This window comes from Equus przewalskii, chromosome X (assembly GCF_037783145.1).
Source record: "Equus przewalskii isolate Varuska chromosome X, EquPr2, whole genome shotgun sequence".
Classification (NCBI taxonomy): domain Eukaryota; kingdom Metazoa; phylum Chordata; class Mammalia; order Perissodactyla; family Equidae; genus Equus; species Equus przewalskii.
In genome coordinates, this window is record NC_091863.1 from 103,774,917 (window position 1) to 103,801,765 (window position 26,849).

At 37.0% G+C, this 26,849-nt stretch overlaps 1 long non-coding RNA gene across 1 annotated transcript in view; it reads right to left on the reverse strand.

Annotated features, from left to right (window-relative positions):
* LOC139081086 (uncharacterized) overlaps positions 1-26,849 on the reverse strand; it is a 181,799-nt gene that overhangs the window by 29,370 nt on the left and 125,580 nt on the right. The window contains exon 4 of the long non-coding RNA XR_011536052.1: positions 17,708-17,818. This is a non-coding gene — a long non-coding RNA (uncharacterized lncRNA). The remainder of the gene's footprint in view (positions 1-17,707; positions 17,819-26,849) is intronic.

Sequence of the window (26,849 nt, forward strand, 5' to 3'; positions counted from 1 at the left end):
ATTGTTTATATTACCAAATCTTCTTTATCCATTCAACCATTGATGGGCGCTTAGGTTATTTCCAAGTCTTGGCTATTGTGAATAATGCTGCAATGAACATAGGAGTACAAGTATCTTTACACATTCATGCTTTCGTGTTCTTTGGTTAGATACCCAGAAGTGGAATAGCTAGATTGTATGGTAGTTCTATTCCTAAGTTTTTGAGGAATCTCCATACTGTTTTCCATAGTGGCTGCACCAGTTGACATTCCTGCTGGTGGTGGATGACACTCCTGTTTTCACCACATCCTCTCCAACACTTGTTATTGTTTGCCTTGTTAATTATAGCCATTCTGATGGGTGTGAGGTGACATCTCATTGTAGTTTTGATTTGCATTTCCCTAGTAATTAGTGATGTTGGACATCTTCTCATGTGCCTGTTGCCCATCTATATATCATTTGGGAAAGTGTCTGTTCAGATCTTTTTCTCATTTAAAAAAATTAAAATTGGGTTATTTGCTTTTCTGTTGTTGAGATATATGAGTTCTTTCTATATTTTGGATATTAACTCCTTACCAGACATATGGTTAGCAAATATCTTCTCCCAATTGTGAGGTGGTATTTTCATTTTGTTGATGGTTTCCTTTGATGTGCAGAAGCTTTTTAGTTTGATGTAGTCCCATTTATTTTTTCTTTTGTTTCCCTTGCCTGGTGAGACATGGTTATTGAAAAGATGCTGCTAAAGACTGATGTCGAAGAGCATACTGCCTATATTTTCTCCTAGAGGTTTTATGGTTTCAGGTCTTATATTCAGGTCTTTAAACCATTTTGAGTTAATTTTTGTGTATGGTGTAAGATAATAGTCCACTTTTGTTCTTTTGCAGGTGGCTGTCCAGTTTTCCCAACACCATTATTTGAAGAGAATTTCACGTCTCCAATATACATTCTTGGCTCCATTGTCAAAAAATTAGCTGTCCATAGATGTGTGGGTTTATTTCTTGGCTCTTAATTCTGTTCCACTGATCTGTGTGTCTGTTTTTGTGTCAGCACCATGCTGTTTTGGTTACTATAGCTTTGTAAGTCATACTTTGAAGTCAGGGAATGTGATACGTCCAGCTGTGCTCTTTTTTCTCAGGATTCCTCTGGCTATTTAGGGTCTTTTGTTGTTCCATATAAATTTTACTATTCTTTGTTCTATCTCCGTGAAGAATGTCATTGGGATTCTGATTGGGATTGCAATGAATCTATAGATTGCTTCAGGAAGTATGGACATTTTAACTTTGTTAATTATTCCAATCCAAGAGCATGGAATATCTTTCCATTTATTTGTGTCTTCTTTCAATTCTTTCAATGATGTTTTAGAGTTTTCAGTGAACAGGTCTTTCACCTCTTTGGTTAAATTTATTCCTAGGTATTTCATTCTTTTTGTTGCAATTGGAAATAGACTGTAGTCTTAATTTTTCTTTCTGCTATTTCATTCTTAGTGTACAGAAATGCAACTAATTTTTATATGTTGATTATGTATCCAGCAACTTTATTGATTTATTATTTCTAATAATTTTTTTATTTCTTTAGGGTTTTCTATATATAGTATCATGTCATCTGCAAATAGTGACAGTTTTACTTCTTCCTTTCCAGCTTGGATCCCTTTTATTTCTTTTTTCTTGCCTGATTGCTCTGGATAGGACTTCCAATACCATGTTAAATAAGAGTAGTGAAAGTGGGCATCCTTATCTGGTTCTTGTTCTTAAAAGGATAGCTTTCAGTTTTTCACCATTGAGTATGACATTAGCTGTGGGTTTGTCATATATATCCTTTATTATGTTGAGGTACTTTCCTTCTATACCCATTTTATTGAAAGTTTTTGTCATAAATGGATGCTGATTCTTGACAACTGCTTTCTCTGCATTTATTGAGATGATCACGTGATTTTATTCTTCATTTTGTTAATGTGGTGTATCATGTTGATTGATTTGCAGATGTTGAGCCATCCTTGCATCCCTGAAATGAATCCCACTTGATCATGGTGTATGATCTTTTTAATGTACTGTTGTATTCAATTTGCTAGTATTTTGTTGAGGATTTTTGTATCAATGTTCATCAGTGATATTAGCTTGTAATTTTCTTTTTTTGCGTTGTCCTTGTCTGGTTTTGGTATCAGGGTAATGTTGGCCTTGTAGAATGAGTTAGGAAGCTCCCCATTCTCTTCAATTTTTTGGAAGAGTTTAAGAAGATTAGGTATTAAATCTTCTTTGAATGCTTGGTAGAATTCACTGGGGAAGCCATCTGGTCCTGGACTTTGTTTTTTGGGAGGTTTAGGATTCCTGTTTTGAGGTTCTTATTGGTGACTGATCTATTCAAAGTCTCTTCTCTTCTTGATTCAGTTTTGGCAGGTTGTATGATTCCAAGAATTTGTCCATTTCTTCTAGATTATCCAGTTTGTTAGCGTACAGCTTTTCATAGTATTCTCTTATAATCCTTTGTTTTTCTGAGGTGTCCATTATAATTTCTCCTCTTTTGTTTCTGATTTTATTTATTTGAACCTTCTCTCTTTTTTTCTTGGTGAATCTAGCTAAAGGTTTGTCAATTTTGTTTATCTTTTCAAAGAACCATCTCTTAGGGGCCGTCCAGGTGGTATGGTGGTTACATTTGCACGGTCCGCTTTGGTGGCATAGTGTTTGTAGGTTCGGATCCAGGGTGCAAACCTACACACCACTTATCCCATGCTATGGCAGGCATCCCACATATAAAGTAGAGGAAGATGGGTACAGATGTTAGCTCAGGGCCAATCTTCCTCAGCAAAAAGAGAAGGATTGGTCATGGATGTCAGCTCAGGGCTAATCTTCCTCAAAAAAAAAAAATAAGAAAAAGAAGAAAACAGCTCTTAGTTTTGTTGATTTTTCTATTGATTTTTAGTCTCTATTTCATTTATTTCAACTCTGATTTTTATGATTTCCTTCCTTCTCATGATTTGGGGCTTTGTTTGTTCTTCCTTTTCTAGTTCCTTTAGGTGCACTGTTAGACTGTTTATTTAAGATTTTTCTTGTTTGTTGGGGTAAGCCTGTGGGCCTGTGTTACTATAAACTTCCTTCTTAGTACCACTTTTTCTGTATCCCATAAATTTTGTCATGTCGTATTCTCATTTTCATTTGTCTCTAGGTATTGTTTTGATTCTCCTTTGATTTCTTTATTGTCTTAATAGTTGTTCAATCGCATTTTGTGTAATCTCCACATATTGTTGCCTTTTCCAGTTTTATTCTTGTAGTTGATTTCTAGTTCATACCATTGTGGTTGGAAAAGATGCTTGGTATAATTTCAATCTTCTTAGATGTATTGAGACTTGTTTTCTGGCCTAATATGTGATCTATCCTAGAGAATGTTCCATGTGCATTCAAAAAGAATGTGTATTCTGTGGCTTTTGGGCAGAGTGTTCTGTATATATCTACTAAGTCCATCTAGTCTGTGTCATTTAAGGCCAGTGTTTCCTTGTTGATCTATTTGGATGATCTATCCATTGGTATAAGTGGAGTGGTAAAGTCCCCTACTATTGAGGGACGTTAGCAACATGGCAGAGTGAGCAGTTCCCTTTGTCTTTCCCCCTTTTGAACTACAACTAAATGGACACTCACTGACCAATGGAGGAAGCCCCTGCAGCACAACAGGATGCCTGAGAGACACACACAGCTATGCATCTGAGGGTGGATGGACTGGTCCCCGGGAAAGTGAAGGAGATAGGTGAGCACACCCTGCTCTCTCCTGGTAGCCCTGTGCACACATACAAACACTTTGCAACCTGGTGCAAGCACCCAGAAAGTGGAAGCATGCAGCAGGTCGACCATAAGAGGAGGAAGCAGTAACCCTTAGCCCACGCTCATGGTAGCTCTCCCAGCAGAGAGAGGGAGCCCACCATGCCACTGTGCCATAAAGGAGCAGCCATAGCCTGGGTCCCAGTAAGGAAACCCTGCCTACCAAGCTCAGTGGCCCCACGGACTTCAGATTGTAAACAGAGACCTCAGCAGATTTCTGCACTGGGGCAAACACTTCCCAGGCATATGCGAATGCTCACAGTGCAGCTGCACTCTCAAAGAGGGAATGGGTCTGGGCAGCTGCCAGAATAGTCACGGCAGTCTTGAACCCATGCGGGCTTACATTCCTGGCGGGGGGGGGGGAGCTTTCCATGCCCCAGGGCCATCAAGGAACAGCCATAGCTTAGGTCTCAGCAAGGAAGCCCTGTCTACCATGCACAGAGGCCCCACGGACTCGTACACATGGACTTCAGCAGATTTCTGCACTGGAGCAAACACTTCCCAGGCATGTGCAAGTGCTCACAGTGCAGCTGCACTCCCAAAGAGGGAACATGTCCCAGGCAGCCGCAGGAATAAGTGCAGAGACTTTGAGCCCTCTGGTGATCACTTTCTGGCAGGCAGGGAGAGCTCAGAGCACCCCTGAGGCCCCAAAGAGTGACCCTAGCCTAGTGAAGAAGCCCCAACTGACAAGGGCAGTCCACCCAAGTGCCTGAACACATCACAGGCTGGGGCAAGCATCCATAATACCCCCACAGCTTCTAGTAGAGGAGATGGGGCCAGAAACATTGCTTGTGCTCCTCCCTAGAGGTAACAGGTGGAATCTGTGTCCTAAGAATACCACAAATGCCCTGACAAAAGATTAGTTCATCAAACACCATGAGAAACTGCAGCAACAATTCATACCAGAAGGAAAATGACAATCCTCCACAAACCAACACTAAAAACACAGAAATATACAACCTAAATGACAGAGAATTCAAGATAGCCATCATAAGGAAACTCAACAACTTACAAGAAAACACGGAAAGACAATTCAAGGAGCTCAGGATTAAAATGAATCTCTTTACCAAAGAGATTGAAACTATGAAAAACATTAAACAGAAATTCTGGATATGAAAAGCACAATTAATGAAATGAATAATAATCCAGAATCATTAAGAAATAGACTTGATCTTATGGAGGAAAGAATTAGTCTTCTTGAAGACAAAAATGTAGATATTCTGGTGGAGGTGGAGACAGAACTAAAATTAAAAAAGACAAAGGAATTCTTCAAGAAATATCCAACTCATTTAGGAAAAGCAACATAAGGATTATAGGTATCCCAGGGGGAGAAGGGAGGGAGAAAAGAGCAGAGAGCTTCTTCAAAGAAATAGTTGCTGAGAACTTCCCAAACATGGGGATGGTTTCAGATTTACAGAGAAGTTAAGTTAATCGAATGCCCAACTTTGTCAATGCAAAAAGTCCCTCTCCAAGGCATATAATAGAAAACATGGCAAAAGTTTGGGATAAAGAAAGAATATTAGGAGTAGCAAGGCAGAAGAAAATAACCTACAAAGGAAACCTTATCAGGCTTCCAGCAGATTTCTCAGCAGAAACTCTAAAGTCTGGGAGAGAATGGAATGATATATTCAAAATACTGAAAGATGAAAACTTTTGGCCAAGAATACTCTATCCAGCAAAACTTTCCTTCAGAAAAGATGGAGAAATAAAAGTTTTCCCAGATAAACAAAAGCTGAGGGAGTTCATCGCCACTAGACCTCCCCTACAAGAAATAATGAAAGATGCCCTCACACCAGCAACAAAAACGCAAAGGTCTACAAAGCTCTGAGCAAGGAGATAAATAGACAGACATGATCAGAAACCTGCAGCTCTCTACTAGAGCGAGGAGACAAAGGCTCAATTACAACTTAAAATAAAGGGATAGAAAACATCAAAAGTAATAATAAACACTTCAATTTAACCACAAACTCACAGAATTAAAAACAGAACAATATGTAACAGCAATTACTCAGAAGGGGAGAGGAAAGGGAAGGAACCTGCTTAGGTTAATGGAGATAAGAGGCTATAAGAAAATGGACTATCTCATCTCCAATATTTTTCACACAATCCTCATGGTACGCACTAAACAGGAAATCAGAGCAGAGCCACAATTCACAAAAAGAGAGAGAACTGAGAAGTCCCCCTCAGAAAACCAACAAAATGAAATGGCAGTCAGAAATACAAAGGAAAAGAAACAGTGGAAACATAGAACAACCAGAAAACAAGAGATAAAATGGCAGCATTAAGCCCTCATATAACAATAATCTCTCTAAATGTAAATGGACTGAACTCTCCAATCAATATACTGCCTCCAGGAAATGCACCTCAGCTACAAAGACCAACATAGGCTTAGAGTGAAGGGATGGAAGACAATACTGAAAGCTAATGCCCAACAAAAGAAAGCAGGTGTTGCCATACTTTTATCAGACATACTTTTATCAGACAAACCAGGCTTCAAGTTAAAAAAGACAATGAGAGACAAAGAGGTGCAATATTTAATGATAAAAGGGACATTCCACAAAGAGGACATAACACTTATTAATATATATGCACCTAACACAGGGGCACCAAAGTACATAAAGCAATTGTTAACAGACCTAAAGGGAGAAATTAAACAGTAACATGATAATAGCAGGGGACCTCAACACCCCACCTCAATGGATAGATCATCCAGACAAAAAGTCAACAAGGAAATAGTAGATTTAAATGAAACACTTGACCAGATGGACGTAATGGACATATATAGAACATTCCATCCAAAAACAGCAAAATATACATTCTTCTCAAGTGCCCATGGAACATTCTCAAAGATAGACCAAATGTTGGGTAACAAGGCAAGCCTCAATAAATTCAAGAAGACTGAAATCATCTCAACCATCTTTTCTGACCACAATGCTATGAAACTAGAAATCAACCAAAATAACAAAACTGGGAAAGTCAGAAATATGTGGAGACCGTACAACATGCTATTGAACAACCATTAGATCATTGAAGAAATCAAAGAGGAAATTAAAAAATACCTGGAAACAAAGAAAAATGAAAATACAACCTAGCAACTCTTATGGGATGCAGCAGAAGTAGGCATAAGAGGGAAATTCATAGCAATACATGCCCACCTCAGCAAGCAAAAAAAATTTCAAATAAGTAATCTTAAAATGCACCCAACAGAGCTAGAAAAAGAAGAAAGGACGAAGCCCAAAGTCAGCAGAAGGAGGGAAATAATAAAAATCAGAGCAGGAATAAACTATATAGAGACTAAAAAGAGAGTAAAACGGATCAATGAAACTAAGAGCTGGTTCTTTGAGAAGATAAACAAAATTGACAAACCCTTAGCCAGACTCACCAAGAAAAAATGAGAGAAGCCTCAAATAAATAAAATTAGAAATGAAACAAGAGAAATTACAACACATACTGCAGAAATATAAAGGATTATAAGAGAATACTATGAAAAACTATATGCCCACAAATTTGATAACTTAGAAGAAATAGATGAATTCCTAGACTCATACAACCTCCCAAAACTGAATCAAGAAGAAACAGAGAATCTGAATAGACCAATCACAAGTACAGCGATTGAAACAGTAATCAAAAACCTCCCAAAAAACAAAAGTGCAGGACAAGATGGCTTCTATGGAGAATTCTACCAAACATTCAAAGAAGATTTAGTACCTATACTTCTCAAACTATTCCGAAAAATTGAAGAAGATGGAACACTTCCTTACACATTCTATGAGGCCAGCATTACCCTGATACAAAAGCCAGAAGAGGACAACATGAAGAAGGAAAACTACAGGCCAATATCACTGATGAACTTAGATGCAAAAATCCTCAATAAAATATTGGCAAACCGAATATAGCAATACATTCAGAGACTCATACACCATGATCAAGTGGGATTCATTACAGGGACACAGGGCTGGTTCAGCTTCCACAAGTCAATCAATGTGATACACCACATTAACAAAATGAGGAATAAAATTCACATGATCATCTTAATAGATGCAGAGAAGGCATTTGATAAGATCCAACGTCCATTTATGATAAAAACTCTCAATAAAATGAGTATTGAAGGAAAGTACTTCAACATAATAAAGGCCATATATGACAAACCCATCATACTTACAACAACCAACATCATACTTAATGGCAAAAAACTGAAAGCCTTCCCTCTGAGAACAGGAACAAGACAAGGGTGCCTACTCTTGCCACTCCTATTCAACATAGTACTGGAGGTATTGGTCAGAGCAGTTAGGCAAGAGAAAAAAATAAAAGGAATCCAAATTGGAAAGTAAGAATTGAAACTTTCACTATTTGTAGATGATATGATTCTATATATAGAAAACCCTAAAGAATCCATCAGAAAACTACTAGAAATAATCAACAGCTACAGCAAAGTTGCAGCATATAAAATCAATTTTAAAAAATTAGTTACATAACTATACACCAGCAATGAACTAGAAGAAAAAGAAATCAAGAATACAATCCCATTTACAATTGCAACAAAAAGAATAAAATACCTAGGAATAACCTTAACCAAAGAGGTGAAAGACCTGTACACTGAAAACTATAAGTCATTACTGAAAGAAAATGAGGAAGACATAAAGAAATGGAAAGATATTCCATGTTCATGGGTCAGAAGAATAAACATAGTCAAAATGTCCATACTACGTAAAGAGATCTACAGATTCAGTGCAATCCCAGTCAGAATCCTAATGACATTCTTCAGAAATAGAACAAAGAATCTAAAAATTTATATGGAACAATAAAAGACCCTGAATAGCCAAAGCAATCCTGAGAAAAAAAAGAACAAAGCTGGAGGTATCACAATCTCTAACTTCAAAGCATACTACAAAGCTGTAGTAATCAAAACAGCATGGTACTGGCACAAAAACAGACAAACAGATCAATGGATCAGAATTGAAAGTTCAGAAATAAAACCACATATGTATGGACAGTTAATTTTTGACAAAGGAGCCAAGAACATACAATGGAGAAAGGAAAGTCTCTTCAATAAATGGTGTTGGGAAAACTGGACAGCCACATGCACAAGAATGAAAGTAGACCGTTATCTTGCACCATACACAAAAATTAATTCCAAATGGATTAAAGATTTGAATGTAAGAACTGAAACCATAAAAATCCTGGAAGAAAATATAGGCAGTACACTCTTTGACATTGGTCTTAGCCATATCTCTTTGAATACCATGTCTACTAGGGTAAGGAAAACAAAAGAAAAAGTTAGCAAATGGGTCTACATCAGACTAAAAAGCTACTGCAAAGCAAAGGAAACCATCAACAAAACGGAAAGACAACCAACCAACTGGGAGAAAATATTTGCAAATCATTTATCAGACAAGAGGTTGATATCCAAAGTATATAAAGAACTCACACAACTCAACAACAACAAAAAAACAGTCTTTTCAAAAAATGGGCAGGGGATATGAACAGACATTTTCAAAAGAAGATATACAGATGACGAATAGGCACATGAAAAGATGCTCAACATCACTAATCATAATGGAAATGCAAATCAAAACTACACTAAGATACCACCTGACACCTATTAAAATGGCTATCACCACTAAGACTAAAAACAACAAATGTTAGAGAGGATGTGGAGAGAAGGGAACCCTCACACTGCGGGTAGGAATGCAAACTGGTGCAGCCACGATGGAAAACAGTATGGAGATTCCTCAAAAGACTAAAAGTAGAACTAACTTATGACCCAGCTATCCCACTACTGGGTATCTACACAAACAACTTGAAATCAACAATCCAAAGTAACATTTGTACCCCTATGTTCCTTGCAGTATTATCACAATAGCCAATACATGGAAACAATCCAAGTGCTCATTGACTGATAATTGGATAAGGAAGATGTGGTATATATATATATATATATATATATATATATATAGTTGTGTGTGTGTGTATATATATATATATATATATATATATACACACACACAATGGAATATTACTCAGCCACAAAAAAAGACAAAATCATCCCATTTGCAGAAACATGGACGGACCTGGAGGGAATTATGCTAAGCGAAATAAGCCAGACTGAGAAAGACAAACACCATATGATTTCACTTATATACAGAATATAAACAAACACACGGGCAAAGAAAATAGTTCAGTGGTTATCAGGGGAAGGGGGGTGGAGGGTGGGCACAGGGGGTGAAGGGGAGCACTTATGTGGTGACAGACAAGAAATAATGTACAGCTGAAATTTCACAATGATGTAAACTATTATGAATCTCAATTAAAAAAAATAAAGAAAAAAAGAAACAGACACAGAAGTCAAGAAACTCCTCCAAGTTTACCATGCTAGGAATTTGCAGAGTCGAGACTTTTTTCAGCCAGCCCTTCTGAATCTAGACTGTAGAGCCCACTTTCTTAGTCATTACACTAAACTTATCCTAAGTTTGTTTTCTCATCTGTAAATGGGGATAATAATATCTACATCATAGGGTTGCTGCATGCATTAAATAAATTAACACACATTTTAAAAAGGTCCCCTACTATTATTGTTGTACTTCTATGTCTCCTTTTATGTCTGTTAATAGTTGCTTTATATATCTAGGTGCTCCTATGCTGGGTGCTTAGATACTTACAAGTGTTATGGCCCCTTGTTGAATTGTTCGCTTTATCATTATGTAGTGTCTTTCTTTGTCTCTTGATACATTTTTTGTTTTAACGTCTGTTTTGTCTGATAGAATTATTGCTACCCCAGATTTCTTTCTTTGCCATTTGCATGGAGTATCTTTTTCCATCCCTTCACTTTCAGTTTGTGAGTGTCTTTAGGTCTGAAGTGCTACAGCTAGAATGTGTTTTTTCCCCAGCAGAGGTGTATTTCTGCCTCTTCCACGTCAGTCAGTGTTGTCCCTTGTTGTGGGGGTTCTTTTCATCATCCAGTTTCCAGTTCTCTCTCAGAGGTGACTGCTCCACAGGTAACTGTAAATTCTTTGTGTTCGCGGGAGGAGATGAGTTGAGAGTCCTCCTACACTGCCGTCTTCCCAGCCTTCTTTAATTCCTTCCAATAATGTTTTGTAGTTTGCAGTGTACAAATTTTTCACTTCCTTTGTTAAATTTATTCCTAAGTATTCTTCTCTCTTTCATGCTCTTATAAATGGACTGTTTTCTTAATTTCATTTTTAGATTGTTCACTGTTGGTGTTTAAAAATGCAACTTTGCTGAACTTGTTGTTTAGTTATAATAGGTTTTTTGTGGACTCCTTAGGATTTTCCATGTACAAGATCATATCATCTGTGAATAGCGATATTTCAACTCCTCCTTTATAAATCTAGATGCAGTATATTTCTTTTTCTTGTATAATTGCCCTGGCTAGAACCACTAGTACAATATTCAATAAAAGTCATGAAACTGGGAAACCTTGTCTTGTTCTTGATCTTAAGGGTTAAAGCATTCTGGCTTTCACCATTGAATATAATGGTAAATGTTTGCTGTGGGTTTTTTATAGACAGCCTTTATCAGGTCAAGGAAGTCCCCTTCTATTTATAGTTGGGCAGATAGTATATTGAAACCATGCTACTAATCAGGTCTCTGACTCTGGATTGAATGTGCTTTCTATTAATATACACTTTTTACTTACCCCTATCTCCTGCTTTGTTTAAGAACAGATTGAAATACAAATTTTCAGGACTTCAGGTGAATACAGAAAACTGTGAACCAAATCTAAATCTCAACATATAGATATATGATAGATAGATAGATAGATAGATGATAGAGAAACAAAATCAAATGAACAAATTCAAAATAAATTTGATTCCAAATAAGCTTTATCTTTCTAAATCTTAGAACAATTTTGGATTCCGTGCCTGTACTTATCTTTGTCATGGTTCGTGTGGACAACACGAAACAGAATCAACACTAGGTCCTTTGGATGGGAGGGAAGCAGAGTAAACTGAGGCCAAAAAGAGAAACTCCTGCACAAAGCCTAACTTCAGATTCTGGGTTCAGAGAGCATACCTTTAAGATAGACAGAAAAGCATCTGTGATGGCTAATTTTACGTGTCAACTTGACTAGGCCACAGACTGCCCAGATTAAACATTATTTCAGAGTATGTCTGTGAGGATGTTTCCAGATGAGATTAGCATTTCAATAAGTGGACTTGGTAAAGTGGATTGCCCTCTTCAACCAATGTGGGTGGATATCATTCAATCAGTTGAGGACTTGAATAGAACAAAAAGGTGGAGGAAGGACGAATTCACCCCTTTTTGTTTCCCGCCTGCCTGCTTGAGCTGGGACATCAGTCTTCTGCTCTTGAACTGGAATTTATACCATTGGCTCCCCTGGTTCTTAGGCCTTCAGATTCACACTGGAACTACACCACTGGCTTTCCTAGGTCTCCAGCTTGCAGATGGCAGATCATGCAACTTCTCAGTCTCAAGTATTGTGTGAGCCAATTCCTCATAATAGTAAAGATACAACAGGTCCTATTAGTTCATATCATATATTGACATATATAAACCAATAAGATATATGTATGAACCAATAGGGGATTTTATATACATATATCTGTTTCTCTGGCAAACACTAATTAACACAGCATCCAAAGGAGAATGGTCCTAGGCCTTTCCAGGACTCAGATTATGATTCTGATCCTGAGGAAGGGAAACGTGGACAGGAGTATCATACAGTGTAACCAGATCCTTGGGTATGAGGATTGACCTAATTCCAAGCTTTGCAAAGCTGTTTAGGGATATTCGGGAGGTACAGAGAGACACTATTAATAAATACCTTGCCTCTGACAGAATTGACTCAGTACTGCAGCAGTTGGATATAACAATATGTCCAACTCGGAAGAGCTGGGAGAAGCAGAGCTAAATAATAAGCTTTACCTATTTCAAGGGAACACATCATTGAGAAAATAGTTTCCACTGGCTTCATGGCTTCAAATAAATATTTCTATATATCCCAATATCCCTCTTTACTTTATCATGTACATTTCCCTTCTGCTCCTGTCCTCTGGCTACCTCCCACTCTCAATTCTCGACCTGTATACTGTACACTCCACTCCACCACCCACCCCACCTTCACATACCCAACAGCTGTCAGACTGAGGGGGAAAGAGTTTGAATCTTGCTGCCAAGTCAGAAGCTCTTCGGTAAGGTGAGGCATTCTAGCAACAGAGGCCAAGAAGCCTTCTGGGTTTCTGTTGGTCCTTGGGTTCCACCTTAATGGAACTCTTACTACCTAAAACTATCTATCTTCTATTGACAAGGTAGCCACGTTCCTTTCAGAGGTTTGAGAAAGACCTCTGTTGAAGAATCCATTTATAAGAATATTTTGAAAAGATTAAGACCATCAGTAGATCCAAAATAGAACTGGCACCTACTTCAACAGAGACTAATATGACTCTCCATCGCCAAACATACTCTGCAAGGTGCAAATGGAATGACTAAAGCAAAACATCTCTTGAGATGCAAAGGACTGGAAGGAAGCTTCTAAAGGTCATTTTGTATTCTAGCAAGCTTTGGGAAAACAAAGGAAAAACATATGGTGTAAGAAAATCAAATACCTGTAGCATGAGTTTCATTTAATAAAACGAATTCCTGAATATGTTGCAAGTAAACTGACGTCCTGAAAACCAGACTCTATCTTCTTCACTTAATTCTCCAATATGTTTTCTCTTCATTTTAGATGGAACTTCCACAGACATTTGGTCATAACACTTTTGTTCCTAAGTTTTTCTGTCCCCTTTAGTCTTTTTCTCAAGTGCTTATGATCTAACAACAAACAATGTGCTAAGGAAGCTCTCTACTTAAAAGAGCCCGGCATTGAACCCTTTGGTAAACCAAATCATCATTTTATCATGGGAGTAATCCCTCCCTATTTGTATGTTTCCTCAGGTTGCATTAGTATAGTGTAGTTTCTTAAAGGAAAGCCTAATGAGTGAGTGTAATAATTGAAGCAATAGCATGGGGTCCTGAAGGCAAAGCACCTCCTTTCGCGGCACCCTACCCAAACATATAGGTAGAACAGAAGTAGAAATCCATGCACATGACTTTTCCTTCCACATCCCAACAATCAGACCTTGCTGATCCTATGTCCCTGTGATTGAGGATCCTGCTCTCTGTTGCAGTAAACAAGAAACAATGAATTTGATAATCAGATTAAACTCTTAATGATGTATTGCTATATTTTTATGTGGCATAATATTTTTACCCAGTTTAAATAAATATTTCCTTGGCAAGAGCCTTAGGGTGAGATACTTAGGATATGATACTGATGATGAGGATCCCCCAGGCAGGCTGATGAGGGAGAGTGCTTTACATTGAGGAGGACTTCTGATGCCCTTTACAGCACCTATCAATTCTACCTAATGTGTAAAGCCAATCTTGCTCACAGATTGCAGTGTTCCCCAAATTCAGCCATCCATGTCCGCCTTCACAATTCTTTTCATGTTCATGAATTGCCAGTACTACAATTTTCCATACATTATGTATCAGCAGTACTATTATTTACTCAATATTTTCTTTAAATTAACTTCTATTTAAATATCTAGTTTGGTCTCATTCTATGCTATAATATCTATAAAATCCTGAGCCTTTGTGCTAGCTAAATGAAATCTTTTAGGTAGTACACAGATGAACATTTTTATTTCAATATTTACGGATTTATGTTCATCTGTGTACTACCTAAAAGAATTTAATATACTACTAGGGGCACATATACCACACTTTTGGAAACTCTAAACTAGTCCAGTGCCATCATTTTGAAAATCATGAGATTTCATCAAAGATAAATATGCAAATGCCAAAAATCGTGTACAACTCAAAAAGATCTTAAAGACTGTTTCTCCATGCCCAGCATCAGCAACGGTGACACTGCAGAACCAGGTCCTGATATTCTACAGCAAAGTGTCAGCAATGATTGACCAGGCTTCCCGGAAGGCTCTAGAGCCCCCAACCTCTGAGGCTTAGTCAAGTGTGCCCAGAGTCAAACCCGAACCCCAGCTCATATAATAAAGTTTACATTAAAAGTCAAGGTTTTGATGAATGTCACACTTGGAAGCCAATTAAATGGGCTGAAAAGAAGACACAATTTCCCTTGTCTAATTGACTTGCAGCACCTTCAAGGTAGTAAATTTGTCACATTGAATTATTAATGAGAAAGGAATATTTGACTTGCTGCCTTGAATAGAAAATAGTTCATTATTGGGTAGCATTGTTCCTACCAAATAACGAGGCTGACACTAGGGGATTTTAGGGACAGTGTGACTGAAAGTTGTATTTGTCCTCATCACTATATTTCCCATACCCTACACCTCTTTAAAACAAAACCATATGATCATTTTAATGGGCAGAGCTTAATTTTGCATTAATTTTCATTGTCATAGACTTCATAGGTTTCTCCAATATCTTCAACCATTCAAACATATGCTTGTGGTTAGGAAAAGGAATTCAAGGAGCTCTCCAGACCTTATTTTTATTTAGTCAATATTTTCTTTAAATCAAGCCCCTGGTTTACCTTTTATACTTCCTCAGTCATTATGTCCGTGAAATCATGGATATATGAGTTGCAATTTTTTTCAATTGTGTATCAAACTAAACATGTGACTATTAAAACATAAAATGACCTATATACCAAATATAAATATCACCTACACACTTTGGCTGACACCGAACATACCACATTTTTGGAAATACAGCATTAAAAAATATAGATTAAACAAAGTGGGTTCTTGAGAAAACAAGGGAGGAAGAAAATTTATAATCTATAAAATCAAAATTTCAAAACATATTCTTTTGGAAGAGAGACTTTGGACCTACTTAATTTGTTACTCTTTTATTAAGAAATCCACTACTATCCCCCCACCCACTCCACCAAACCCTGTTTCCTGCTTTTTTAAAACTGTGCCTATTCTTCCTTCGTGAGGCCTTCCCTGATTCCCCTGATCAGTTCAGTTCTGATCTTGTTATCCTCTGAAACCTCATAACAGTGTGTATTGCTTTTAAGGCCCTTGATATTTTCTGACATCAGCCATAGTTATACTTGCATTGGACCTATTCCTCTCATTAGACATGAGCCACACTGAGGTGGCTAACATAGTACTCTGAACACAATAGGTGATCAATAAATATTCTTTGAGTTGAAAAAGTATGGCACAAACCAGGATACTTTGCCAAGACTAGCTAGTTTCACAAACCTTTGTTTATTAAGAATCTTGAGTGGCAATTATCTGAACACCGAGTCTCAGTGTCCAGACATAGACAATGATGATGAAGGTATGGGAGATTTGGGGGAACATATAGAGACTCTGTATGTCTTGTGTTGGATGCTGAGAGTCTCATTTCAGCTCCTAAGTGGCAATGGATGGCTTTTTGCAATCTCTTCCCATAAGCCTGCCTACTGGGACAACATATCTTATTTGATGGGTTCAGCAAGTAGCAATTAGGTTCTTTTACATAGGCCACATTTCTTCATCACGTCTGTGCTGTGTTCATTATGCTCACTCCCTCGACATCAATAAGTCAATTTTAAAGAGCATCCAATGCTTTACAGAGTTTTATCGAAAGCCCTCTTTCTGAGTAATGCAGTTTGTCTCATTGTCCCTGATTATGTACAGCTCTTCAATGGAAAACAGGTTATTATATTTTTGGAAGATTTGTTCCTCTTAGCCTCTCTCAACCCTATCTCCTAAGCCTACAGTACAAAAAGGAAAAACATAACATATATCTGCAATAATCAGACCCAGGTAAAATCTAAGTATTTTTAAAAATGCACAATCAGGAAAACTATTTCTTGCCCCCTTTCCAGCCTAGGTAAAAGACTGGAAGGGTAATGTATAATAAGTATCATTCACTTTACAAGCAGATACATCAAACCCACTCTAGCAGACAGGCAATGCCAAGATAACATTTATTCTACCCCAATGGAAAGTAGAAGAGGAATTCTGGAATTGGTGCATGCATACAAGTGTGCAGAAGGCCCTTTAAACAAAATGCTCATATCCACTGCTCTTCCCACCATTACAGGCACTAATAGGTTGCTTTCCATTCCCACTGATTTATTTTTTATAGTTGATAAAGGACTTGAGATACCTTATAATTAAAGAAATGATAGGGGAGAGAGAGGGAGAGAGAGAGAGAGAGAGAAACATGAACTATTAAAACCAGAGTAACAGAGCCAAAGTTTTGTAATAAAGAGAGGAAAGAAATATATGCAAAAGAAAATATAATTAATTAATATGATTAACAATAGGTACAGCAGTTGTCCAAAAAATAAAACTGTTCTGAGCTTCCTGGCAGCCAATGCAAGAGTGATTATGTAACACTCATTATCTAATAACAAGGAAAATCAGATAAAGTAACTTTGTCCTAGCACTGAATTCTAAGAATTTTTGGATGAATCATTTTGCAGAAAAAATAAAAACAGCATAATTTAATCTAGCAAAGCTTTACTCAGCAAGGGGCGTGGAATTCAAAAACAAAGATCCAATCACAGACGTTGAGATACTAATAGTAAAACTAGTGCAGTATAAATTTGTGAATATATGCATACATATTTATGTGTAGATATAGATATGATTCAGTGTACTTAAAGTGAGTTCCCAAAGGGAGGATTCTGAAGAGAAATTCTCTGACTGCTTATTTTTGGATAGAGCCATCGAGGGCTATAGTAATGTAGTGCAATGATCCTCACAGTGTGGTCCCCAGACCAGCGGCATCTGAATCACCTGGGAACATGTTAGAAATGCAAAATTTTGGAACCCAATCCAGACCCACTGAATCTGAAACTTTGAAGCTGGGCCCCAGCAATGTGTGTTTTAACAAGCCCTTCAGTGGATTCTGGGGCACCCTAACGTTTGAGGACAACTGGCTTAGTAACACCCACCACTAATCTTTATCACCTTCTTTGGGATCCAGGTCTTCAACTGTTTCTCCCCAGCTGGGGAACCAGATAACCCAGGTGTTCTGACATGTTTGGCCTTCCAATCGCTGCTCCTACTCCAGCATGCTTCCTAAAGTATGAGACAGAAAGATATAGATATAGTCTAAAATAAATTTCTCAGAGCCCACTCCATGCTTTACACATTATCAAGCCTTCAGAATTACCTAGGATAATAAACTCAATTCCGAAGTAAATTTAATCTGTTTTGAAGACAAAAGCATAGCTAGAGATCAAACTGTAAATGATTCTAGCAGTAGTATAACAAATTTTGGGGATTTCCTTAGACTTCAGAATAAACTGCCAAACAAATTATTCTACAAATGAGGACCACAGAAATACAGTAATCTCTCATATTTCATTCAACTAACGATCACTTTTCCAGAAACTTTGTCTATTTGCAATAAGGTGGGAAAAAGGAAAATAAGCAAAAACAAAGCTAAATAAAACAGCAAACAAAAAACAAGTTTGAAAGAAGCAAAGGGGGATATCATGATATCTATGCTCTGAAGTGATTTAATTTACTCATAGGGTAATTGCTCAAGCTGATATTCAAATACTATTTTTATTTTAGACATAGTTTTAACAATCATGCTTTAGTGGGACTGTTTGGGGTTTATCCGGTGACAGGAGCAAGAAATTCACTTGAAGAAGAGACCAGGGAGGAGGGGCTAAACTCCCCAACATCAGCACCAGAGGACAAGCCATGTCTCCCAGCCCCACATACAGTCCTCCCCCATATAAAGTCTAAGTCAAATCACCACAGCTTGCTAGTCAGCCTCATGGTCAACTTGCTGGCCAGCCAATTGACTTAAATTCCTTGCTTTTTTACACATTCAGTTTTAGGTGTCATTTTGTCTTCATAACAGCAAGTTGAGGAATGTTCAGCTTATTTCTGCCTTAGCTCCCTACTGCTAAAGCTGGAGAATGAGAGGCAGAAAGAGAGAGTGAGACTGAGGCTATGAGCAGAATGCATCCATAGAAATATGCTATCGTATAAAAAGAAGCCTTATGAATTTTTTTGAGATTATCTTAACATGGTTACATTCACAAGAATTCTTCACATTCAAAAGCATAGTCAATAATGTATTCAAGAATATATTTAAGAATATATTTTAAATTTATTCGCTATATTCAAGGAGCTATTGAAGAATACGCTTAAAAGTTTATGCAAGAACATATTCAAAAGTATATTCAAGGATATAGTCAAAACGTATTAAATGTACTTAAAATGTATTCAAGAATACATTCTTCATAAATACATTTTTTCAAAAATATTCTCTTCATATATAACTTCTTTTTTAATATATTTAATGAATTATCAAATGATTATATTTTCCTTGTTCGTATATTCTTCCTATTTGTGACACAGAATGTTCAAAAATAAAAGTAAAACCAAGTTATGCATAATATTTGTGTGCTTTCCTTCTTTGGCACAGTCCAACTTAAGCTTCACTCAATTTAAGCAAAGATAGGTGCTTACAAGCAACAGAAGGCTAAGTTTTCTTTACCTCCTGTCAAGAGGAAATTACACAAAACATCATGCTACGTACACAGCACAATATAAACACATTATCTGACCATGTACAGAAGAATTCCATGGCACTGAATGTCACTAATATTACAAATCAATATCTTAATAATAAATATTAACATGTAAATAATGTTTGCATAATTTTCAAACTAGAAAATATTCATCTTATGCTATGCACATCTATGGCCTGGACACCATCACTACATCACAGCCCAGTACAAGAGTGAGTTCTCATAGTGATGGCACAGAATTCCAAAACTTAAAATAAAATATTAAATTATGTTTAGTATCCTTGGTTTATGAAAGAAATAAATATAAAATTCATTGTAAACATATTTCCATCAAAATGTTTAAAACAATAATCAAAACAGAAGTTTTGGCACTTAAAGGAGTAAGCATCAATTATTAGGAAAGTTCAATTATGTGTAAAGGAACATTCTACGTTTTTGCCAGATACCACTGTAAAAGTTCTCAATAAAATATTAGCAAATCAAATCCAACAAGTAGATTTTTTGTATTTTCTTCTTTTTTTCCAGCTTTATTGAAATATTATTGACATATAGCATATGTAAGTTTAAGGGGTCAAAATGATGATTTGATACACATATATATTACAAAATGATTACCACAATAAGGTTAGTTCACACTAACCTTATTAACTTGACACTCCATCTTCTCACATAATTACCATTTTTGTGGCGATAACATTTAAGATCTACTCTCTTAACAACTTTCAAGTATATAATACAGTACTGTTAATTACAGTCACCATGTTATACCTTAGATTCCCAGAATATATTCATCATATAGCTGGAAGTCTGTATCCTTTGACCAATGTCTCCCCATTTCCCCCAACCCCAGCCACTGACAACTACCATTCTCCTTTTTCAAGTGAGAACATCCAGTATTTATCTTTCTTTGCTTGATTATTTCACTTTGAATAGTGTCCTCAAGGTCCATCTGTATTGTTGCAAATAGCAGGATTTTCTTCCTTCTAATGGCTGAATAATATTCCACTGTGTATGTGTGTATATGTGTGTATGTAATGGAAGATATACATACCACATTTTCTTTATTCATTCATCCATTGATTGACATTTAGGTTGTTTCCATCTCTTGACTATTGTAAATAATGCTTTATTGAATATGAGAGTGCAGATATCTCTTCATAATAGTGATTTCATTTCCTTCAGATATAGAATTTCTGGATAATATGGTATTTCTAATTTTAATTTTTTGAAGAACTTCCATAGTGTTTTCCATAGTGGCCGTACCAATTTACATTTCCACCAACAGTGCATGAGGGTTACCTTTTCTCTACATCCTTGCCAGCATTTGTTATCTCTTGTCTTTTTGATAATAGCCATTTTAATAGGTATGAGGTGGTATCTCACTGTGGTTTTGATTTGCATGTCAGTGATTTGTGATGTTGAGGATATTTTCATTTATTTGTTGGCTATTTCTGTGTCTTCCTTAGAAAAATGTCTATTTGAGCCCTTTGTCCATTTTTTAATTGGATTGTTTATTTTATTATTATTTTTTTTAAGTATTGGCACCTGGGCTAACAACTGTTGGCAATCTTTTTTTTTTTCTGCTTTATCTCCCCAAACCCCCTGTACAGAGTTGTATATCTTAGTTGCCGGTCCTTCTAGTTGTGGGATGTGGGACACCACCTCAACGTGGCCTGATGAGCGGTGCCATGTCTGCGCCCAGGATCCGAACCCTGGGCCGCCACAGTGGAGCACACAAACTTAACCACTCAGCCACAGAGCCGGCCCCGGATTGTTTATTTTTTTTTCTATTTCATTGTATGATTTCCTTATATATTTTAGATATTGGCCACTTATCAGATAGACTGTTTGCAAAAACTTTCTCCCATTTGGTATGCTACCTTTTCATTTTGCTGATTTTTTGGGTTTTTTGCTGCGTAGAAGCTTTTTAGTATAATGCAGTCCCATTTGTTTATTTTTGCTTTTGTTGCTCATGCCTTTGGTGTTACATGCAATAAAATATTACAAGACCAACGTCAAGGGGCTTTTCCCTATGTTTTCTTCTAATATTTTATAGTTTCAGGTCTTACATTTAAGTATTTAATCCATTTCAAGTTAATATTTGTGAATGGTTTAAGATAGGGGTCCAATTTCATTCTTTTGCGTGTGAATATCCAATTTTCCCAATATCATTTATTGAAGAAACTATCCTTTCCCCATTGAGTATTCTTGGCTCCCTTGTCAAATATAGGTTAACCACATATGTGTGAGTTTACTTCTGAGCTCTCAGTTCTGTTCCATTCATCTATATGTCTGTTTTTATGTCAATACTATACAGTGTTTTGATTAATGTAGCTTTGTAACAAAGCTTGAAATCAGGAATTGTGATGCCTCCAGCTCTGTTAGTCTTTCTCAGAGTTGTTTGGCTATTCAGGGTCTTTAAAATATATTGAATTAATTATCAAAACAACTTCCTACAGAGAAAAACCCAGGCCCAGATGGCATCACTTGTGAATTCTACCAAACATTTTAAAAAGAATTATCACCAATGCTTCAAAAATTTTTCCAAAAATATAAGGGATGAAAACACCTCTAAACTCATTGTATGAGGCCAGTATTATCCAGATAGCAACAGCCAGACAAAAGACATTGCAAGAAAAGAAAATTACAAACTAATATCCCTATGAATATAGATGCAACAATTCTCAAAAAATACTACCAAAATGAGGCCAGAAACATATAAAAAGGATTATATACCTTGACCAAGAATGATTTATCTCAGTATTGTGAGGTTGATTCAACACATTAAAAGCAATCAATGTAATGTGCTGTATTAACAGAATGAAGGACAAAAACCCCATGATCATCTCAGTAGATGCGGCAAATCAGCTCATAAATTCCAATAGCTTTTCACACACAAAAAAAATGCAACAAACTAGATATGAAAACAAGATGATAAACAGCATCTCTGATAAATCCATAGATACAATCATACTTAATGGTAAAAGAGTGAAAGTAGTATTCTTAAGATCAGGAACAAAACAAGGATGTCTACTCTTGCTTCTTCTGTTCAACACTGTACTGGAGATACAATGCTAAGCAAGAAAAAAAAGCATCCAGATTGGAAAGGAAGAATTAAACTAATCTTTACCCGCAAATGACATAATATTGTATAGAGAAAATCCTAAGAAATTCACTAAAAATACTATTAGAAATAATCAACAATTTCATCAAAGTTTCAAGATACAAGATCAATATAGAAATCAATATATAGAAATAAATATTTTTGCTTTACACTAGCAATAAAAACTGCAAAATAAAATTAAGAAAACAATTCCAGTTCCAATAGCATCAAAAAATACTTAGGAATACACCTAACAAAATAAGTGCAAGTCTTGTACACTAAAAACTACAGAGTATTATTGAAAGAAATTAAAGAATACCTAAGGGAGGGAGATGAAGATGGCCAAGTAGGAAGGTCCTTAGCTCACCTCCTCTCATGGACACACCAAAACTACAACAACATACAGAACAACTATCACTGAGAATGACCTTAAGACTAGCAGAACAGATTTTCCACAACTAAGAATATAAATAAAAAGCCACATTGAGATGGGTAGGCAGGGCAGAGGCACAGTCTAGTCAGGACAAAAACTACTGGCATGGCTACCCACCAGTGGGAGGGATAGCACAACTGCAAAGGTCCTCCTGGATGAGCAAAGGACTCAAGCCCCATATCGGGCTCCCCAGCCCAGGGTACCTATACCAGGAAGATGAGCCCACATGTCTGGCTTTGAAAATCAGTGGGGCTTACATCCAGGGGAGCTAGAGTGCTATAGTAAACTAAAACTCTACTCTTAAAGGCATTGCACACAAACACTCACCCTGAGTCCCAGCACAGAAGCAGAAGTTTGAAGAGTGTCTGGGTCATACATGAAGCAGATTCTTTGACTAATTTTAGGGCATGTGGTGGAGGGGCAGGAATCTGGTGGAACTTTATTCAAGGGCAGAAGTGCTGGCAGGCACCATTTTTTTATTCTCCTCCTATCTAGCTGGCCCAGCCCTGATGGACACAATTTCTGACACTCTCTATCTACCTTGCCAACACCATTCACCCCACCCTGGCATTCCCCTGCAGACATGCTCTGGCCAACACCCCTCCAAATTGGTTCCCTCCCTATGCCACCTATTTTGGGGCTGCAACTGGCACTGGAGCCCCTAAAACATGGCTCCTGCCCCATGGGGTCAACCCTGTACACGAGTACACCTGCAGCAATTGTGGCCCAGGAACAACAGAAGGGTGCATCAAACTTACACAGGGGACACATCTGGAGCAACTGGCTCTGGTGACCAGGGGGTTTGCACCACTAGGCCTCACAAGACACCTTCTTCATAAGGCCACCACTTCAAGACTGGGAGACATAGCTGATTTACCTAATATATAAAAACATACACAGAGACTTAGGCAAAATGAGGAGACAAAGGAATATATTCCAGACCAAAAAAAGACAAAACCTCAGAAAAAGAATTAAATGAAATAGAGAAAAGCAATCTACCAGATAAAGAGTTCAAAATGCTAGTCATAAAGATGTTCACTGAACTCAAGAGAAGAATAGATGAACACAGCAAGAACTTCAACAAAGAGATAAAAAATATAAAAAGAACCAATCAGAGCTAAAGAATAAAATAACTGAAATGAAAACTACAGTAGAGGGACTCAACAGCAGATTAGATGATGCATAAGAATAGATCAGCAACCTGGAAGGCAGGGTAGTGGAAATCACCCACTCAGAACAAAATAAAAAGAAAAAATGATTTAAAAAATTGAGGATAGGGGCTGGCCCTGTGGTGTAGTGGTTAAGTTCAGCACACTATGCTTCGGTGGCATGGATTCATGGGTTCAGATTCCAGGCAGACCTATACCACTCATCAGCCATCCTGTGACAGCAACCCACATATAAAGTGGAGGAAGATTGGCACAGATGTTAGCTCATCAGCTAATCTTCCTCAGCAAAAAAGAAAAAAAAATTGAGGTTAGCTTAAGGGACATCTGGGGCAACATTAAGTGTACTAACATTCACATTATAGAGGTCCAAGAAGTAGAAGAGAAAGAGAGGGACAAAAAACCTATTTGAAGAAATAATTGATGAAAAGCTTCCCCAACCTGGTGAGGGAAAGAAACATCCAACTTCAGGAAGCACAGAGTCCCAAACAAGATGAGCTCAAAAGACACACACAGGACACATTATAATTAAAACGTCAAAAGTTAAAGATAAAGAGAGAATCTTAAAAGCATCAAGAGAAAAACAACTAGTTACGTACAGAGGAACCTCCATAAGACCATCAGCTGACTTTTCAGCTGAAACTTTACAGGCCAGAAGGGAGCAGCATGATATATTCAAAGTGCTGAAATAAAAAAACTTACAACCAAGAATATTCTACCTAGCCAGGTTATCATTAAGAATTAAAGAAGAGGGGCTGGCCCCGTGGCCGAGTGGTTAAGTTCGCGCGCTCCGCTGCAGGCGTCCCAGTGTTTCGTTGGTTCGAATCCTGGGCGCGGACATGGCACTGCTCATCAGACCACGCTGAGGCAGCATCCCACATACCACAACTAGAAGAACCCACAACGAGAAATATACAACTATGTACTGGGGGGCTTTGGGGAGAAAAAGGAAAAAATAAAATCTTTAAAAAAAAAAAAAAAAAAGAAGAGATAAAGAGTTTCCCAGATAAGCAAAAGCTAAAGGAGTTAATCACCACTAAACTGGCCTTACAAGAAATGTTAAAGGGACTTCTTTAGCAAAAAAGAAAAGGCTATAACTAGAAATAAGAAAAAAAAAATCTCACTGGTAATGGCAAACATATAGTAAAGGTAGTGGATCTATATAGGTAGTTTGAAGGTTAAAAGACAAAACTAGTAAAATAATCTGTATCTGCAATAATTAGTTAAGGGAAAAACAAAATAAAAAGATGTAAAATATTACATCAAAAACATAAAACACAGAGGGGTAAAAATGTGGTGCTTTTAGAACATGCTCAAACTTAAGAGACCGTCAACTTAAAATAGACTGTTATATACATAGGTTTCTATATATAAATCTCATAGTAACCACAAATCAAAAACCTATAATGAATACACAAAAAATAAAGAGAAAGGAATACACACATAATGCTATAAAAGTCATCAAATCAAAAAGGAAGAGAGCAAGAGAAGAAGAAAAGAACAGCGAATAACTATAAAAACAACCAGAAAACAATTAACAAAATGGCCATAAGTACATACCTATCAATAATTACTTTAAATGTAAGTGGACTAATGCTTCAATGAAAAGACACAGGGTGACTGAATGGATAAAGAAATAAGATGTAAATATATGCTGCCAGTAAGAGACTCACTTCAGATCTAAAGACACACACAGATTGAAAGTGAAGGGATAGAAAAAGATATTCCATGCAAATGGAAACGGAAAGAAAGCTGGGGTAGTAATACTTACATTAGACAAAATAGACTTTAAAACAAAGACTATCAAGAGACAAACAAGAGCATGACATAATGATAAAGCAACTTATCCAACAAGAGAACACAACACTTGTAAGTATCTGTGTACCCAACATAGGAGCACAAAACATATAAAGCAAATATTTACGAAGATAAAGGGAGGATTTGACAGTAATGCAATAATAGTAAGATACTTTAACATCCCACTTACATTAATGGATAGATCATCCAGACAGAAAATCAACAAGAAAACATTGGCTTTAAATGACACATTAGACAAGACTGACCTTATAGATATATACAGAATATTCCATCCACAAGTACCAGAATATACATTCTTTTCAAAAGCACATACAATGTTCTCCAGGATAGATCACGTATTAGGCCACAAAACAAGTTGCAATAAATTTAAGAAGATTGAAATCGTATCAAACATCTTTTCTGACTACAATGGTATGAAACTAGAAATCAATTACAAGAAGAAAAATGGAAAAAACTACAAACACATGGAGACTAAACAACATGTGACTAAATAATCATTGGGTCAACAAAGAAATCAAGGAGGAAATGAACAAATACCCTCAATCAAATAAATATGGAAACATAACATTCCAAAATCTGTGGGATGCAGCAAAGCAATATGGAAGTTTATAGCAATAGAGGCCTAACTCAAGAAAAAAAGAAAAATCTCTAATAAACAATCTAACCTTACACCTAAAGATACTAGGAAAAGAAGAAAAACAGCCCAAATTTAGTAGAAGGAAATAAAAAAGATCAGAGTGAAAATAAAGAAACCAGAGACTAAAGGATATAGGAAGTGTCAAGATGTCGGTGTAGTAGACTCTGAACTCACCTCCTCTCAGAAAGAAAGGTGCACAGTCCTTTGGTGAAAGGCTCACCTGATAGACTCTGGGTGCATCTCGGTGAGAAATAATACCTTCCCAGGGACCAAGACATTGGTAACAGCCATCATTGTGTACAGGCATGCTGACATGCCTGTTGCTTTATCATTATGTCATGCTCTTGTTTGTCTCTTGATAGTCTTTGGAGTACTACCCCAGGCCTGTTAGCCCAGGGTCTG